This window comes from Schistocerca cancellata, chromosome 8 (genome assembly GCF_023864275.1).
Source record: "Schistocerca cancellata isolate TAMUIC-IGC-003103 chromosome 8, iqSchCanc2.1, whole genome shotgun sequence".
Lineage (NCBI taxonomy): Eukaryota > Metazoa > Arthropoda > Insecta > Orthoptera > Acrididae > Schistocerca > Schistocerca cancellata.
Window position 1 is genome coordinate 292,643,129 of NC_064633.1, and position 18,415 is coordinate 292,661,543.

An 18,415-nucleotide genomic window follows, 5' to 3' on the forward strand; every position below is an offset into this window, starting at 1 on the left:
GCTGCTCTGTCTCATCTAACATAAGGGTACCTATGGTCGCATTCACGCCTCCAACTCATAACCTCAATACGTGTAGGTGTATCCTGTCACACACTACACTAAAATAATGGCCAGCTCCAACCTTATAAATACTTCAGGGACGTGTCCTTCACGTCTCAACCACAAACACTGCTCAATTCTATTACACTGCCTTTCCTTGCTACACCAGGTGAGTTTAATCTTACAACTTATCTGCATATTTTCCTAACACTAAGCAATCTCTTTTACTATTTCTTAGTTAGCTCTAATGCATACATTAGGTTTCACTACCACTTCAGATCCTGTTTGTACACTCCTGGAAATGGAAAAAAGAACACATTGACACCGGTGTGTCAGACCCACCATACTTGCTCCGGACACTGCGAGAGGGCTGTACAAGCAATGATCACACGCACGACACAGCGGACACACCAGGAACCGCGGTGTTGGCCGTCGAATGGCGCTAGCTGCGCAGCATTTGTGCACCGCCGCCGACAGCATTAACAACATTCTAAAAGCCTGAAACTGATTCAACATTTGTATTGCAAGCATTTATACAGCAATTATTGTAATTTTCACAAGTTACTCGCCGCCCCACAACTTGAGTCTATCACTCACAAGCGAACATTCCCAGGAGTCAATGAACGATCTTGATGAAAGTTGGCCAGTGTCTAGAGCGAGCAAAATAATACATGTTGTTTTGTTTGTGCCCTATTTCACTTTTAATGGCTAAAAAACGCCCCTAAAGGCAATTTGACATACTAGGTTTAGAGGGAATTGCTTCGAAACAGTGAAATATAAAAAAAATTGTGTCACATATAAAAGTTGAAATGTATAATCAACTTTTGAAAAAATTGAAAATTTGCAAATTAGCCCCACCACCATGGATTGGATACTTTTGTTATAACATAAACTAATGACGATTTCACGTGACATACATCCACGTGTAATAAAGTTGGTTTGTGTAATATCATTTCCGGAAAATAAGTGCCGGCCGCTGTGGCCGAGCGGTTCTAGGCGCTTCAGTCCGGAACCGCGCGACCGCTACGGTCGCAGGTTCGAATCCTGCCTCGGGCATGGAAGTGTGTGACGTCCTTAGGTTGGTTAGGTTTAAGTTGTTCTAAGTTCTAGGGGACTGATGACCTCAGATGTTAAGTCCCATAGTGCTCAGAGCCATTTGAAACATGAAAATAAGTAGTACACAATGTGCTGTCTGAGTATGTGTTACATACCTTAGTAAAATGTCTAAACACTCAATTTTATTCTAATTATTTCTTTAACAGATTTTTATTGTATTATGTAAATTTTATTTTACGTTTTCAGTTCATGTTTTTTTTTAGTTTACTGTTTCACACATGTGTACTCTGGTAACTGAAAATAATAAGTAACTCATTATTATGATACAAAATCGTTACGACAATGATAATCTGAATTGCTTAAAATCTAATGTTTTTATGCATCATGCACACAAAACGAACGACATTTCCTTACATAATATACACGATGGACAAGACAATAAAAACAAAATTCTGCAGGTGTCATGAATTGTGGCGGGCGAATCTCTAAATATCTTGATTTGTACTAGGGATATTTCAGTACACTGGCGAACCTCGGCTAAGAGAATTGACTGTGTACTAGTGACTGCAGTTTGATTACATTTTTTCTCAAGTGGAGACTGATATCGTAATCACGCAGCAGAATTGGACCTGTAAATCTTCTCATAAAGTTCCTCCAACGTGGAAAGCCGTATACGTCTAATGGTTGTACGTACCTGCCCCGTCGAGCATCTCTAATTCTCGGTCCAAACTCTATGAAAACGGGGTAAGCAGTTTGCCAGCAGCAGCGAATGTTGGCTGAATCGTGTAACTGTGAGTAATTGATGACAATGACTACCCCATGGTGTCGCGTAATCTCCACCGCACCCCCTTTTTACTTAATATGCAGTTTATTTGACATAAAATTTTAATTAACTTTACATTACTTATTGTTGCGAGGACGACTGATAAAACACGATTCTCACTATTAGTTTCTGCAGTTGAAAATATTTCAACTTTATGCACATTGACCTATTATGTGGGGATACGCACAACACTGAAAGATTTCCTGCTGTGGACGTACAATCTTTAATTTGCAAACTATTTTTATATAAATCTGATCTGGCTTGTTAGATATGGAACATGGTGTAATTACTGTAACTAATTATGGAATAAAAAAATGCCCTGCGCTACTTTCATCTCTCGAATGCACTGAATATTACTCTTTTTACCTGTACAGAAGTTACAGTATGTTATGTTCACTAAACATAAAAGCTGCAGTGGATTTTTTAAAAATATATGAACACTATTAACTGCCACGAGTAACATGAGAGCATGAATCTAAAAAGAAATTAAATTTGATTATTTTGTTGCTAGCCAGAACAGGTTTTGCACAGCAGTCTTTGATCACACACAAGTAAAATTTTATCACTCATGAATTATTTACTTAACTGATAACATAATAGCAGCTGCCCATGTCCACCTGAAAATGACATAATTTACCTCTGAAGTCTCCAGGAATCTGAATAGAGATAATTTTAATGTACCGTTACCTGCCCGCTATATTGCGGGAAAACTGCTTTCATTCAGTTTAATTTGAATTTGCCGCGGCAGCGGCTCCCGCGATCGCTGCACGGCTCTGCGTCGTTGAAAACTGCTAAGAATGTGGAACGATATCTTGAGCAAGCTAGCAATAAATTATTACAGGTAATAATTTTAACAATTTCTATATTCAAAAAATCAACATAAATTGAAAGTACACACCTTTTACAAATATCAACCTCCAATGGCGTCTTTCTCGATCAAAGGACAAACGAAGGTTACCTACGCATTCAAGCAAGCGTCGCACGCTCTTACAACTTTAACGGCTACAAGAAGACAGAGAGTGTAATGTTTTAACCTCTACTATTTATAGGCAATTAAATAAGCGTCTTTGTAATTATTTTTCATTATCTGCTCTGATACATACATTCGCTGACCACAGACGTTATTTGTGAAATATAGATACATAAATATTGCACAAACATAAAAATGAAAAATTGTTATTTCCTTTTATATATAATGTACAACTATTCATACATTATGAAATAATAACAATAATAATACAGATAAATGTTTATTTTTATTATTTTTTTATATATTATAGCGATTTTTTAAATGTCTTGCCAGGAGACGTCACAATGGATTCAGCTTTCTTTGCACCCTTTTGAAACAAAGTACATCAAAAGTGCAACTCCGGCTTGAATCCGCTCTGGTCGGAGTTGTAGACATTTTGAGCCTACAAAACGCTGAGGCGCTCCTTAAATTGCACTACAAATCCTAAAATGACGTCGTCGAGATCATTTTTGTCGTTCATATAGTGTCTAGCTGTAAACTTATGAGATACAATTCCGTGCGCCTTTTTAGAAGTCATTGGCCATTTGGGGTTTCCCTTCAAATTATGTGACTTAACTTTACCTGCTCCTATGTAAGGCCCACTTCCGCAAGTCAGTAGCATGGATAATCAGTCGATGATCTGTGGCCTCTGGCTCTTTTTGTAAAGTCCAGCAACGTATTATCTTCATCTTATCATGTTTCAAGCTATCATGAAGAACATGCTTTTCCCAGCGATACAGCTGTTTGACTGACGTAACTTTGCGATGATTATGCTGCACGGATGAAAGCACTCTTTTCCCCTTCTTCCCGATTTTCCAAAATTCAACTACAGACTTCTTATATTCGAAAATTTAATTCGTTTTCCGAAGAAAGGACATTGCGTGGAATGAAGCACTCATCGTGTGCTTAACAATCATCGTCAATCATTGCTGTACCATGGAGCTACGATCCATCAAACCACAGTCCATTACCTTGTTGCATTATAGTCGAATGTCCATCCACGCTGCCACGATTCGGTGCTACAATGGTGTCTTTTAGTTCCACTTTCTGCTAATTGATAGGACCCTCAGACAATTCTATACTGCTGAAATGATCATTTTTCATTTGGCAAATACACTACTGGCCATTAAAATTGCTACACCAAGAAGAAATGCAGATGATAAACGGGTATTCATTTAACAAAAAATATTATACTAGAAGTGAGATGCGATTACTTTTTCACGCAATTTGGGTGCATAGAGTCCCAGAAATCAGTACCCACAACAACCACCTCTGGCCGTAATAACGGCCTTGATACGCCTGAGTCAAACAGAGCTTGGATGGCGTGTACAGGTACAGCTGCCCATGCAGCTTCAACACGATACCACAGTTCATCAAGAATAGTCATTGGCGTATTGTGACGAGCCAGTTTCTCGGCCACCATTGACCAGACGTTTTCAGTTGGTGAGAGATCTGGAGAATGTGCTGACCAGGGCAGCAGTCCAACATTTTCTGTATCCAGAAAGGCCTGTACAGGACCTGCAATATGCGTTCGTACATTGTCCTGCTGAAATGTAGGGTTTCGAGGGGATCGAATGAAGAGTAGAGCCACGGGTCGTTACACATCTGAAATGTATCGTTCACTGTTCAAAGTGTCGTCAATGCGAACAAGAGGTGATCGAGACGTGTAACCAATGGCACCCCATACCATCACGCCGGGTGATACGCCAGTATGGCGATGACGAATACACGCTTTCAATGTGCGTTCACCGCGATGTCGACAAACACGGATGCGACCATCATGGTGCTGTAAACAGAACCTGGATTCATCCGAAAAAATGACGTTTTGCCATTCGTGCACCGAGGTTCGTCGTTGAGTACACCATCGCAGGCGCTCCTGTCTGTGATGCAGCGTCAAGGGTAACCGCAGCCATGGTCTCAGAGCTGATAGTCCGTGCTGCTGCAAACGTCGTCGAACTGTTCGTGCAGATGGTTGTTGTCTTGCATGCGTCCCCATCTGTTGACTCAGGGATCGAGATGTGGCTGCACGATCCGTTACAGCCATGCGGATAAGATGCCTGTCATCTCGACTGCTAATGATACGAGGCGGCCGTTGGGATCCAGCACGGCGTTCCGTATTACCCTCCTGAACCCACCGATTCCATATTCTGCTAAGTGTCATTGCATCTCGACCAACGCGAGCAGCAATGTCGCGATATGATAAACTGCAATCGCGATAGGCTACAATTCGACCTTTATCAAAGTCAGAAACGTGATGGTACGCATTTCTCCTCCTTACACGAGGCATCACAACGTTTCAACGGTCACCTGCTGTTTGTGTATGAGAAATCGGTTGGAAACTTTCCTCATGTCAGCACGTTGTAGGTGTCGCCACCGGCGCCAGCCTTGTGTGTATGCTCTGAAAAGCTAATGATTTGCATATCACAGCATCTTCTTCCTGTCGGTTAAATTTCGCGTCTGTAGCACGTCATCTTCGTGGTGTAGCGATTTTAATGGCCAGTAGTGTGTTAACTGGGTTCACGGTTGGCATCTTCCCTATTTGTAAACAGATGTGCTTTATACATTGTGCAAAGTCTCACCTCAGTTCGGCATTAAGTTTGTTCCACACCACAGGATCAGTGAATACTGACACGTCTGAAGAAGAATCCGAAGAATCGTCCGTGGTAATAGCTAAGTCGAGAAACGCGCGAGACGTAGTAATCCAAAGAATGTTTCGAGGAAAACAGGTCCTGAAGAGTGTAGCGAGGTCCAGAAGTCGTGCAGGGATGCACAGTTCAGTAGTAACGGCAAGCAGCAGACGAAACAGGAGGCACCAATGAGAAGCACACAGCTCTCGGCATACTCGCGACGTGGTCTATGGTGTTTCCAACTGACGGCACAGTTTTGTACTCTATTAGCTCGGTGGAATGCACGCCTCAGACTGCATCATGTCTGGGCAGCGGCTAAACGGAAGTGGTGCCCGTCGGGGCCGGCCCCAGGAGCTGCTAACGGGGTATGTTACAGCATATTGCTATTCTTTTTTATAATACACAAATCATAGTATCATAGTCTTCAGAAACAGTTATTAATGTATGTAACTAGTCCTGAAATCAATGTCGTCGTGTCATTAAAAACTTGTCGCAGCAACTGTTTCCGGCAGACAGCACATCGAGCAGTGTACTCGAACGCATCGTCCCAAAAGACCGGCATTCGCTGATGGTACGCACACTTTTTGACTGTTTGTGATATCTTCTCTTCGAAAGCCTGCGGAGGTGTTTCCAGGGTGAACGTCACTTACACGATTCAGCCATCAGTCTCTGTAGCTAGCAAATTGCTTGCCCTCCTTTTCCGTAGTTTTAAAAGAAACTAATGGAGAGTCTGGATCGAGAATTCGAGAATCTCTTTATGAAGCCTCAAATGCTCTTGTGACAGCATTGAAATATGGTAAGCTAAAATCTGAACAAGTCAAACGATGTTTGGTAAATGAGGGAGAAAATGCGGAAGAAAATTCGTCATTTTGTGTGCGTGCTGTAAAAAACGTTATGTTGTAAGCATTTCTTTAACGATTATGATTATTGTAACGATTTTGTATTGTAATAATGGGTAGCTTTATCTTCAATTAACAAAATCCACGTATGTGAAATTGTAAACTAACGAACGAAACAAAATTAATTTACAACGTAATAACCAAAATAAGAAAAACAAATAGTTGGAATATATTTAGATACTTCAATTACATATATTGCACATACTCCGACAGCATACTGTGTAGCAACTTTATGAAACATGGGTACATGTTTCTTGAAAGCTTATTTACGTTCTAAGAAAAGTTTCCATTTTGCAAAATTCATTAATGGTGGTGAGGTAGTTTGCAAATTTTAAATTTTTTTCAAAAGTTGATTATACAGGAATAAAAACAGAGGAAGAATCGCCACAATTACAAGAACTGAATATGAATGTAGCTCAAAACACAAATTATTAGGGCTCACTTGAGTTAAGTATTTACTGTGGAAAGTTCACATTGCTACTGTACCAAGCAAACTACATAAATTCAGCTATAGGTGTACTCAGAAACATTAAACCACTAGTAACAGATGATGCTGTGTGAATGCTGTATTTCTCATATTTTAATGCCATCATGACCTATGGAATAGAAATGGTGGGGATATCCAAGTGATGCAAAAAAAAAATTTCAAACTACTAAAAATAACCGTCAGAAAACTGTTAATGCAAGAAGAACAGATAGCTGCAGTCCACTATTCGAAAATCTTAGAATTTTAACTTTTTACAGTTTGTATACACAGGGAGATTAAGCTGCCCCTAACAATGAGTTTTATGCTACTTGCAGTGCCCTTCAAAACCCACACATGAGATAGTCGCATTAAATGCATACTATTAGTGGCGCAGAATAAAATGAACAGAAACCTTTTGTAGGAAATTTAATTTAGTTAAATTTTGTATCTGGATACGTTTTCACTGGAGGACATGGTTTTCGAGCTATACAAGATAAACGTGTTTGAAGGTCACTTTTGTATGTTTTTCAATAACAGTTCCAAAACTATGGCTTCTAGCGCAAACGTATCCCAATAAAAAATTTAACTAAATTAAATTTCATGCAAAAAGGTTATATTCATATTTACTGTGGGAGTAATGGTTTGCATGTAGCATGTGAGAGGACTTAAATATCTTGCGCATGGTATTTGAAGCCGTTGTGTTTTGCATAAAACACTTAAGAGGCAGCTGGAGTCTCCAGGTCTGAGAGTTATTTTGGTCTTGATCAAGTTGGGTAACAGCTGTCTAAGCTCAGCTCATGTAGCAGGCTTAGGAAGTGAAACATTCCCGTACACCATTAGAGGCGACGAGAAAGCGGAACTGAACAACAACTTATTGTTATTCTTTAACGGGGTAATCGGGTCCATATCTTCTAACAATTGAGATACTCCTCTCACTATTATAAGCCAGATCAGCGGCACCTTGCGACTGTATATTGACTTTATGGTTGCGAATACTACACAACCAGTAACCTACTCATAACCCATTTCTGCACATTATGAATGTTTACCATTATAAATGGAGGTGAATGCTTACCAAAAACAGACATGAATATATATCTCCAGCTCCCTTTAGAAAAGAAATCTAAAATATAGAATGGTGAGTGACAAGTCTTCTTTTTTTTTAGGTTGCATCAGTATCAATATTTGTCAACCAGTGTGCCCAGCACACCCTCCGTACTGTAATGGGCAAGGGGTCTGTTGGCCTGTGCAGAAGAGCAATTAATTTAATCTGGAATCAGTGTCTGCCCACTACTTCCACATAAACCAGGTCACGACAGTATGACATTACCCAAACTAATTTAATGACTTATTGCTCTGTGCTCTGCCAATATTATGAACATCTTCAAAGAAACTGCCTAATTAATAAATACTGAAAGACTTTTAAAATTTACTGTCTGAAGTTGATTACAAAGACGCCAGGAAAATACAACTAAAGCGTAATCGTTATGAATGTAAACTTACTGGGAAATAAAGTTATCTCCCAAAGACGTATAGAGAGATGAACGTGTAGTCTTCTGTTGTTTTACACTATGATATTTTTAAATTGTAATGTAACTTATGAATGAAGAGAATGAGGTGGTGAAGCGTTGTCTCCCTCCGATCTTTAAGAGGCATTACCCAGCGAATTATAGCCGGCACCTATAGTTTAAATTGGGTTCCGAATCCGGTGGCACCTCGGCAGTTTTTGGGTTTGCAAACATTGCCACTGTTGAAAGAAGTGAAAAGTGACACACAAAAATCCTAGATCTGACAGGGGATCAAACCTGAAACCTTTGAACCCGTGGTCAGGCTTTTTTCCCGTCTGTTTCTTCGACGTTTTATAGTCAGTGGTTCTATGTGGATGTCGCATTAGATCTTTCAGATTCCATCCATAAGAACTTCAGTTTTTAAGGATCCATATCTTAATCGGTAGAAATTGAACCCTTGTCGGATCACTATGTTTTCTGTCTGTCTGTTTGTCCGATTGTTAAGACCTCTTTTTTCGCTGTATGAAGTTTAAATTTATGTCAAGTACTAAGATTTCCGAGCCCTTGGCAGTATGAAACATTTAAGGTTCTAAGTCGATGCAGTCAAAAGATACGGCCGTTTACGTCATATATTTTCATACTCGAAAATTCACACATCAAAACCTATTGGGTACTTCCCGTTGGCATAGAATCATGAAAGCTGACAAGAAGCAAGGTATCACAGAACAAGTAAAGGAAAAAAATCTGAAAATAATTACTACGCAATTACATCACAAAAAAATTTTGGCATTATTTGTTGTCCGTCTTTCTGTCCGTCTGTTAAGACCCCTTTTCGCCCAGGGACAGGTGAAGGTGTCAAATTGATACTTATGTCAAATACAAAGATTTACGGTCCCTTGCCGGTATAAATAATTTTAGCTTCTGAGTAAACGCAGTCAAAATATACAGCCATATTTGTCACACATTTTGACACCGGTAAAGTCACTCATCAAAACTTGTAAATGAACTATGTATAAACATGTCTGGACAGGTGGCCTAGCGATGAATATAGAGCAGCCCAAGGACTTTTCAGTCTTGGTTTTAACCTAGCCTTCACCTCTCAACGATTTAAGGAGTCGCCAGAAGCAACAAGTGGTTTGGATTTCACTGTAAACCATAGGTCCCCTTTCCTCTGTCGGATAACTGGGGTAGATTAGGGACACATAGGTCCAATAGAAAGACATGCTCCAGACCACTGGACCAGACGAATTATTATTATTATCTATATCCATAATTAAGTTTGTACAAAACCCTCGGATCCGGGTCCTACTAACAGTTGTTCGTTATATTATTATTATTGTTATTATTATTATTATTATTATTATTATTATTACAGAGGGTGGTCAGTCACCTGACCGAACTCGCTGAGCTAACACCTCCTTGCATTGTCACAAAACTTTGAGATCTAAACTGGCTGTGTAATCCTCTGTTTGAGAGCAATAGAAACATGCACCGGAATACCCTGTGAAACTGCTCTCGAAACTGAAGCATTTATCAGCATATAATGCAAAACCATCTTGGTTTAGTGGTACAGTTAAAGCCGAAAGAATATCATGATGAACCACGACAGCTGACATGTGTTCTGATGCAAGACAGATATTAATGCTGTTTCTTGTGGTAGTGATCATAGTGGGAGAATGCCTGCTATGTTAATTAAATATGTGGAAAGTGGCCCTATTTATATGATGCAATTAATTCATTTCCCTCCATAATAATGATCAAGGAATTTGTTATCTAAGAATCAAATTAACTCATGTAATTACACCAAAACGCATGGTAAGTGGTTTCGCAAGCCTGTACAAGGGATCTGGAATGCGATTCAAGTGAACAAGTGTCAAGATAAACTATATTCATCAAATTCCTGTAAGATTAGTGTTTGAAGACAGAATGCGTTACAGAAGGGTATGTATTTGCATCTACGGCTGGAGCTGAACGCTCACTAAACTTCTTCAAACGAATCTTGAAATTTTCTGAATCTCGATAAAAATGGCTCAACATTCCCTATAATTCCCCTCGCTGTTGCGGCTAGATCTCACCATGTTAATCTGCAGTAGAGGCTGAAGTGGCTGCAAAATCAGTCATTTGTTTCGTGTCAACAAATCGCATCAGCGTCGAAGTTCAGATCAGTCGGAAAAAATGCCTAAATCCCTGCTCATCAAGTCTGCTCGAATAGGTGCCTATCTGGGGATACACTAGTCCCATGATGGCTCCTGGCTGCAGGGACATTCATGTGGCTGATGAGTGATGAGTGATTTGGAGCCATCTGCTCTCTACACGGAAGACTCGTGTCCCCGCGGTTTTCTGTCATCACGTAACTTTGATTAGCACTCCGTCTTCAGGCCCATCGGGACCATCCGACCGCCGTGTCATCCTCGTCTGAGGATGTGGATATGAGGGGCGTGTGGTCAACTCACCACTCTCCCGGTCTTTAGGAGGGTTTTCTGCGACCGGAGCCGCTACTATTCGGTCGAGTAGCTCCTCAATTGGCATCACGAGCCTGAGTGCACCCCGAAAAATGGCAACAGCGTATGGCGGCTTAGATGGTCACCCATCCAAGTGCCGGTCAGGCCCGACAGCGCTTAACTTCGGTGATCTGACGGGAACAGGTGTATCCACTGCGGCAAGGCCGTTGCCCCCTAACTTTGCTTAGCTGAACAATAAATATTCTGAGTACCGACCAGTGAAAGTTGTTTTAAAAGATGCTGGCTTCCTTCCCTTATTTTCATTTCTGGTAGTTAACCAGCACTGTACTACGTAACATTACGCTCTAAAAATACTGTATTACTCTCTTTTTGTCTCTGTCTACGACCAGTGAGGATCTACAGACATGTTTCTCTCTCCCGTCTCAGAAATATGTATGTTACCCAGCTGTAGCAGTTTTCATGTTGCAAATTTTTTTTTTTTTTTTTTTTTTTTTTTTTTTTTTTTTTTTTTTTTTGCATAGCCTGAGTTCGGTGGTGGTGTCATACGATTTCAGAGGCATCATAGACCGCGCTGTTCCCCATTCCGCTCTCGGATGTTAACTATACCGATTGTGTATTTTGAAGAAGTCCTGCTGTAGCCATTTCTGTCTACAAAAGCATTCTTCAGGTTTTTGCCAGAACCAGTAAGCTTTTCCAGGTGTTTGAGTCCCTTCTCCGAATTCTCCTAGGACTGGCCTCCTGCTGGCTATTATGGCCCACTGCACGTCGACTTGCTCTCAGCACATTGCAAGATGCTTTTATACAGGCTTGTTATTTAGGTAAACAAGCTGTTCGCAGGAGAGCTTCTGTAAAGTTTGGAACGTAGGAGACGCGATACTGGCAGAAGTAAGGCTGTGAGGACCGGGCGTGAGTCGTGCTTCGGTAGCTCAGATGGTGGAGCACTTGCCCGTGAAAGGCAAAGGTCCCGAGTTCGAGTCTCGGTCAGGCACACAGTTTTAATCTGCCAGGAAGTTTCAAGCTGTTTATTATGAAAATGTAGACGGGTAAACACTGATGCTGATGCAAACTTCATTTATCAGTGGGGTTTAATTGTTCGTTTGGACTTCTCTTTTTATTTCAGGTTTTATATGAGTTAGGGAAAAGCGGTCACATAACACTTTATGAGCATATCCTGTGCAAACGATCTGACAGGAGTAGCATCACAAAAACGTTGGCAGGGGAGCTGAATGTGGCAGATTCCTTACCATGAAGTTTTCTTATTACAGAACATCCTTCCCAACATCCTCACAAAGTGGTGTTCCATCGCCCATCCAAACTACACAATGTCCTAGTCCATCCGTATACCACTCCCAACTCCTTGTCACAGGGATATGATCCCTGTAGGAGACCAAGATACAAGATCTGCCCACTCCAGTCCTGTCACAGGCGTATCCTACCCCAACAGAGGCTGGGCCACCAATGAAAGCAGATATGTCATATACCAACTCCTCTGAAAACACTTCACAGCCTTTAATGTTGGTATGATTACAAACCAGCTGTCTACCAGAACTAATGGCCACCACCAAACAGTCGTCAAAAATGAGGTTGCTCCTGGTGGTCCAACATGCATCTGAGCACAACATGCTCAATTTCAGTAGCTGATTCACTATCCAAGCCACCTAGATCCTTCCCTCCAACAAAAAAATGGTTCAAATGGCTCTGAGCACTATGGGACTTAACATCTATGGTCATCAGTCCCCTAGAACTTAGAACTACTTAAACCTAACTAACCTAAGGACATCACACAACACCCAGCCATCACGAGGCAGAGAAAATCCCTGACCCCGCCGGGAATCGAACCCGGGAACCCGGGCGTGGGTAGCGAGAACGCTACCGCACGACCACGAGATGTGGGCTTTCCCTCCAACACCAATTTATCTTAACTAAGCAGATGGGTGTTACCCTTGCAATCTACCCTCCACTCCTGTAATCGTCCTGAGCTCAGTGTCAGATAACCCACTGTCCCTGGACCCCCATCCAACAGTTTCCCCTTCATCATAACAACCCCTCCCAATTCACATCCCCATGTCAGCTTCAGTATGTACCACTTCCCACAGATTGCTGCAATCATGGCAGCCCATATACCTGCTACCCCTCGTCCCACATTCCTAGTGGGCCAACTGGCTGCCTCCCTCCGAGCTGCTAGCCACCCATCCCCAGTTCCTCTCCCTTTACCCGTCTGACACTGCCCCCCCCCCCTCCCTCCCCGCCACAAGCAATCCACCTGCTGCAAAACAGTGTTGGCATTGTTAGTCTAGTCGGCACTATGTAGGGGCACAGGTGTGTGTGTGTGTGTGTGTGTGTGTGTGTGTGTGACTCTCAAAGCTAGTAAATTTTTTTCTTTTGTGTGTGTGTCCATCGACAACTCAATACTTCTGCTGTTCAGCCTCCTCTAACCCTTTGTCATCTTTCAGAGGGCTCCAGTATTACGAGACCAGTCTTCCATAAGTATGTGATACACCATTTCTTGTGTAATGGGTTTACACAAGCGGTTAAATCTGATAGTTCAGTTACATCTCCTATCAACAACACTATTCATCTGTGGAACCTGCCTGGTCAGTAGTGAATTGCTACAAAGTTCCAGTACATATGACTGCATCCCAACTGAAAATACATAAACTAAGATTACGATTGGTTAATGGAACTCCTGAATAGGTTCGGAGGACTACAGGATGCTTACCAGCCATTGTGTCATCCTCTGTAATATGGCGTCACAGCGACAGAGCTGTGTGGAGTCGGTACTCTGCTCTCACTTATTAATTTAGTAGTCCCTCAGCAGGCCTCATGAGACTGAGCGCACCCCGCTCAAATCTTCCCACCACGAGAAAATTAACACCAGTAGCAGAAATTGGACCAAAGGTTTTCGTACGGCGGTCAGAAACAATGACCACGCAGCTACGAAAGCGAAAAATCGTGTCTAATGTATGCAACAGCATCATCTGAGTGTTTGTTATCGTTGGATTACTTAATTGGTTTAGAACACCTGCTTTCTAACAGATAGGAAAAAAAAAGAAATAAAAGCACCAGCGCCGAATTTACAATCTTTAGGCGTCCAAAAAAACCAATGAGCCCAGGGTACAAACTATTTTTCCCAACTACAAATTAGGAGAATAATCCCTGCAACCAACTTTAAGTCACTTGTCATTGAACAGTGCCAGTCACAACTCCTATGACAGTCAGAATCAAAACTACTATGCACATTTTCTTACTCACAGGTAGCTTGGAAGTCTCGGCGATGACAATCGAGATGTGGAACAGCGCCAGACACTGACTCAACCAACGACCCAGCAAGATCCAAGACGTCGCTCCAGGTATTTAAGCACAGTAGCCTTGTTGATGTTTATGGGTCACCAGAGTACTGTACTGCAGTGTATTCTGTATGACGCATTCCAATGCTGTAACGTTAATGTATCTACTCCAACTTTCATCCGTATGTTGTAGTTATGAATGTGTCATCAATAGTGCTTAATCTTGGGAAACCCACTATACGTATAATCAATGTAGTTATTAATAATCGGTAATCAACGTATTTATTACTAACAAGCAGTACATTTAAATGAAAATATGAGCGAAGCCTTGTATATATCTTTATAGTTGTCTGTGAATGTGATAACGTATAACAAAGGCTCCTCAGCAACTCCCAGCAGTGGATGATACTGAAAGTGGACGGCGGCATTGACAGCTACATACTGTATAAAGACGTCTGCACTTTTTCAGTAAGCATACACTGTGTCCCTGTCCGCCCTCCTTGACATGTGATCAGAAACTTTCAGGGACTCCTCGCCTGTTTCCGGATTTCGCCAAAGAACAACTGCAAATATAGCGAAGCCACATTGTCTAGTATGTGAATGACTGTTGATCGATGTCCCTGACTGATGTCCGTGACTGCTTTGGGTGGATGGTATTGGTGGTTGTGGTGTTGGTGTTACAGGTGATTGTGGTGCTGGTGGTAGTGGTGGTGGTGACAATGATGAACAATGGCATGTAACATTTTCCTCACCTTTTTTCCATGTTCACTGCTGTACTTCTGTGGGCGATCTCCATTTCTTCCCAAATGTTAACTTTAAGCTGTGTTGGAGGCTGTTCAAGATCAAATATCTTTTTCTCCCATTCACCCCCAGTCGGGTAAAAACAAAAATTTTTCTAAACCAGCAGGATTTTGACTTCTACTATATGTAACCTTTCATCATTATCAGGAAGCAATATTTGAATTTAGAAAGACGAAAACGCTCAATTTGGGCAGAAGAATAACCATTATGTTACAAACAAGGGAGGTCTTACATTTAAAATATTTTGAACTCAAGGAAGCAAGAATTAATCATAAGAATATTAAGAGTGGAGTATGCTAATCCAAGATGGGAGGCGTGTAGATAAAAAATTTTAATTTATGTTTCATATTGTGAAGAAAATCGTCAATCAAACAAGCCAGTGAAGAGTAAGTGAGCTAATGTTTTTGATTTTTTTTTACTTCATGCAAATTCCAATAAAAAAAGTCTTACTTCTAACTAAAGATGAAGGAATCCGATTTTAAAAACATGCAATTTTTTTAAAAATTTGCGAGAAGCAAAATTTTAAGCTAAGAAGAAGTAACCACGTTAGTCCACACAAGAAAATTCATTACGTTAGAAAAAAGAAAGATCTTACATTTAAAATTTTTTAACATTGAAAATTAGAATAATATAAACAAAACAAAACAACCAACAAAACATTAAAAAATACCAATATAAAACAAAAAAGTTATTAAAATCCAGGTTATGGATCCTAGAGTTTTTATCTACATCTGCATCTATATCATACTCCGCAAGCCACCTAATGGTGGGTGGCGGAGGGTACTTTCGGTACCACTCACTACCTGATCCCTCCAACCCTGTTCCACTCGCGAATAGTACGTGGGAAGAAAGATTATCGGTAAGCCTCTGTATTGGCTCTAATTTCTCGTGGTCAATACGCGAGATGTATGTGAGGGGAAGTAATATGTTGTCTGACACCACCTGAAAACTGCTGTCCCGAAGTTTCAGTAGTAAATATCTCCGTGATGCACAACGTCTCTCTTGTAACGTCTGCCAGTGGAGTTTGTTTAGCATCTCTGTAACGCTCTCTCGCCAGCTAAACTATCCCGTGACTAAACGCGCCGCTCTTATTTGGATCTTTATATCCTCTATCAGTCCTACCTGATAGGGATCCCAGGCAGATGAACAATATCTGTCATTTACCACTTGTTTTAGCTGAAAGTATTTGTTAATATGAAACATACCGAGTAGCACCGTAGATCAGAGTCCATGTTAAACTATGCACCCCCCTACAACTGGCCAGTTAAGTCTGTTCAAAGGTCAGAGGAAGACAAGGACGTATCACCTCCAGCAGGACGACAAAAATAGTGGGTTAGTGCGGAAACTGGCGGAAAATCTGCTGATGTCAATACCAGTTGTATATGATCTGAACTGTCACGTTACAGCTGACATAATTACACATGTCATAAACAAGACGCATGTCAAGGTTGTGGAGGGGAGGCTCAACATCGGCGGTACTGAGGCAATTATGACTGTAATATTTTGCAATTCAGTCGACACATGTGATGGCCATGGAAAGGGGAGGGGGAGAGCCCCTGACCCCTACCCCAGGTATGCCTCCTTGCCAGCCAAATGCATGTAAGTTCAGTTCCCCACCCTATGAACAACGCTTTTTATAATAATTCGACTGCATGTGTGGTATCATTTGCTGTCCAGCACGAAGTGCCACCAGGAGCAGCAGCAATGGTCAGCTGGGAAGAAGAAGACTGTCATTATTTTCTCAATTCACCTCTTATCATTGTCATCATCACTATTACTATTATTTGTGTATATCGTTTTACTTAAATCTACGAGCTCAGTCTACCACAAACCTTTCAGAGTTCATATTAACATATGTCTGTGTGTGAATGTTTTGTGTGTTGCATTGTGGAGTTCCTGAACAACCAGCTCAATAATTACCCAATTATGCATCTTTCTTGAAGCACTGGTTGGATTTTGTTCATGTGACCTATATTCCATGTGACACCTGATTCTGTAAGTAGTTGTAATCGGTGTATGATTCCATTTAGGTCACCATAATAGAAGAAGAAGATTGTTCAGCCTTCTACGCTGAATTGCAACCACTTTACCTGCTCATGTGTAACTGCTAACGCTGGTTTGATTATATTCTTGTATTAGTCACTCTTTGAGAGTTTCATTTGGCCTTTTGAGATGTTGTCTTCCTATGCACGTTAGCCATATGTAATATTTCACTATATAGTTTTTACTCTTTCAGGATATACTTTCTGATGTTCCAAGTTTTTAAGAGTATTTCAAATTCTTTATTCTCAGATCATATCACATTATCAGTTAAATCTACTTGTTGCTTACATAACATATATGGTTTCCTCCTGCTGACACTATATATTCTGTCTAACTCATCATTACTACTATCGTTAATTGGTTAATTTAAATGTTAATTAAGTCAGTAATAGCACATACGTCCCCCCCCCTTCACCTTGTTCTTCTTCCTTTCCGCCTCCATCCATATTGTGAACCGCCTCTTCAGACTTGTTACGGATTAAAAATTTTCTGAGAGAGATTGATTTGATTGCAACTGTCCTGAATTTAACAGTTCTAATTTACATCGAATAGCGTTCTGTTCTTGAATAGCTTTGTGCTTTGTCAATGACATGTTGCTGTATAGTAAACCATTTTTAAGATAGCATACAGCAATTGTACTACTGGTGATAATGGGTGTCAAGTGCCTTGGCCTCGGACTTGATGTATCCTTGCATATCCATTAGTTTCGTGCTGGCTACTTCAATTTTCTCGTTGATGTATTGTTCACAAAGCTGTGTTCTACAATTCAGATCTTCACTGTTTCTGACCACCACATCGATAAGGCTTTCCAGGTCCATTAATTTAGCATTTATTGCCTTGATTTTTCTGTCAACGTACAGATGTGCGTGCTTTGCACCTTCTGAACGAGTGTGCAACACATGTTCAAATTTATCCATAGTTGCAGTATACCGATAGAATTACATTTTCGTACACTGCTTTTTATGCAGAATCTCACGGAATTTTTGTCTAGATCCACCCCCATTCAATTATTTCCTAGTGTTATCTATAACCAAAAACCCATAACGTGAGTTATTCCTGCAGTTCTCATATATGGTAACGAATTCATTGAATTGTATGATTGTTCCTACATGTGCATGGAAAATATGCTTTAAATTCAGAGCGTTCTGTTTGAAAGCGATAATAACGTTTGCATCATCTGACCGACTGCTTCAGGATCCTTGAGTAAGTCTGGCTCAGATAAAATATATTGACTTGCATTTAGCGGCCAAATCAGGAATACTCCAACTCTCAGCCTAATTTTCCACTGCAACATCACCAAATACACTCCTGGAAATTGAAATAAGAACACCGTGAATTCATTGTCCCAGGAAGAGGAAACTTTATTGACACATTCCTGGGGTCAGATACATCACA

At 40.9% G+C, this 18,415-nt stretch overlaps 1 protein-coding gene across 1 annotated transcript in view; it reads left to right on the plus strand.

The window, feature by feature from the left end:
- LOC126095530 (uncharacterized) overlaps positions 1-18,415 on the plus strand; it is a 391,122-nt gene that overhangs the window by 95,650 nt on the left and 277,057 nt on the right. The window contains exon 3 of the mRNA XM_049910312.1: positions 14,144-14,239. The gene's annotated coding sequence lies outside the window, so the exon portion shown is untranslated. The remainder of the gene's footprint in view (positions 1-14,143; positions 14,240-18,415) is intronic.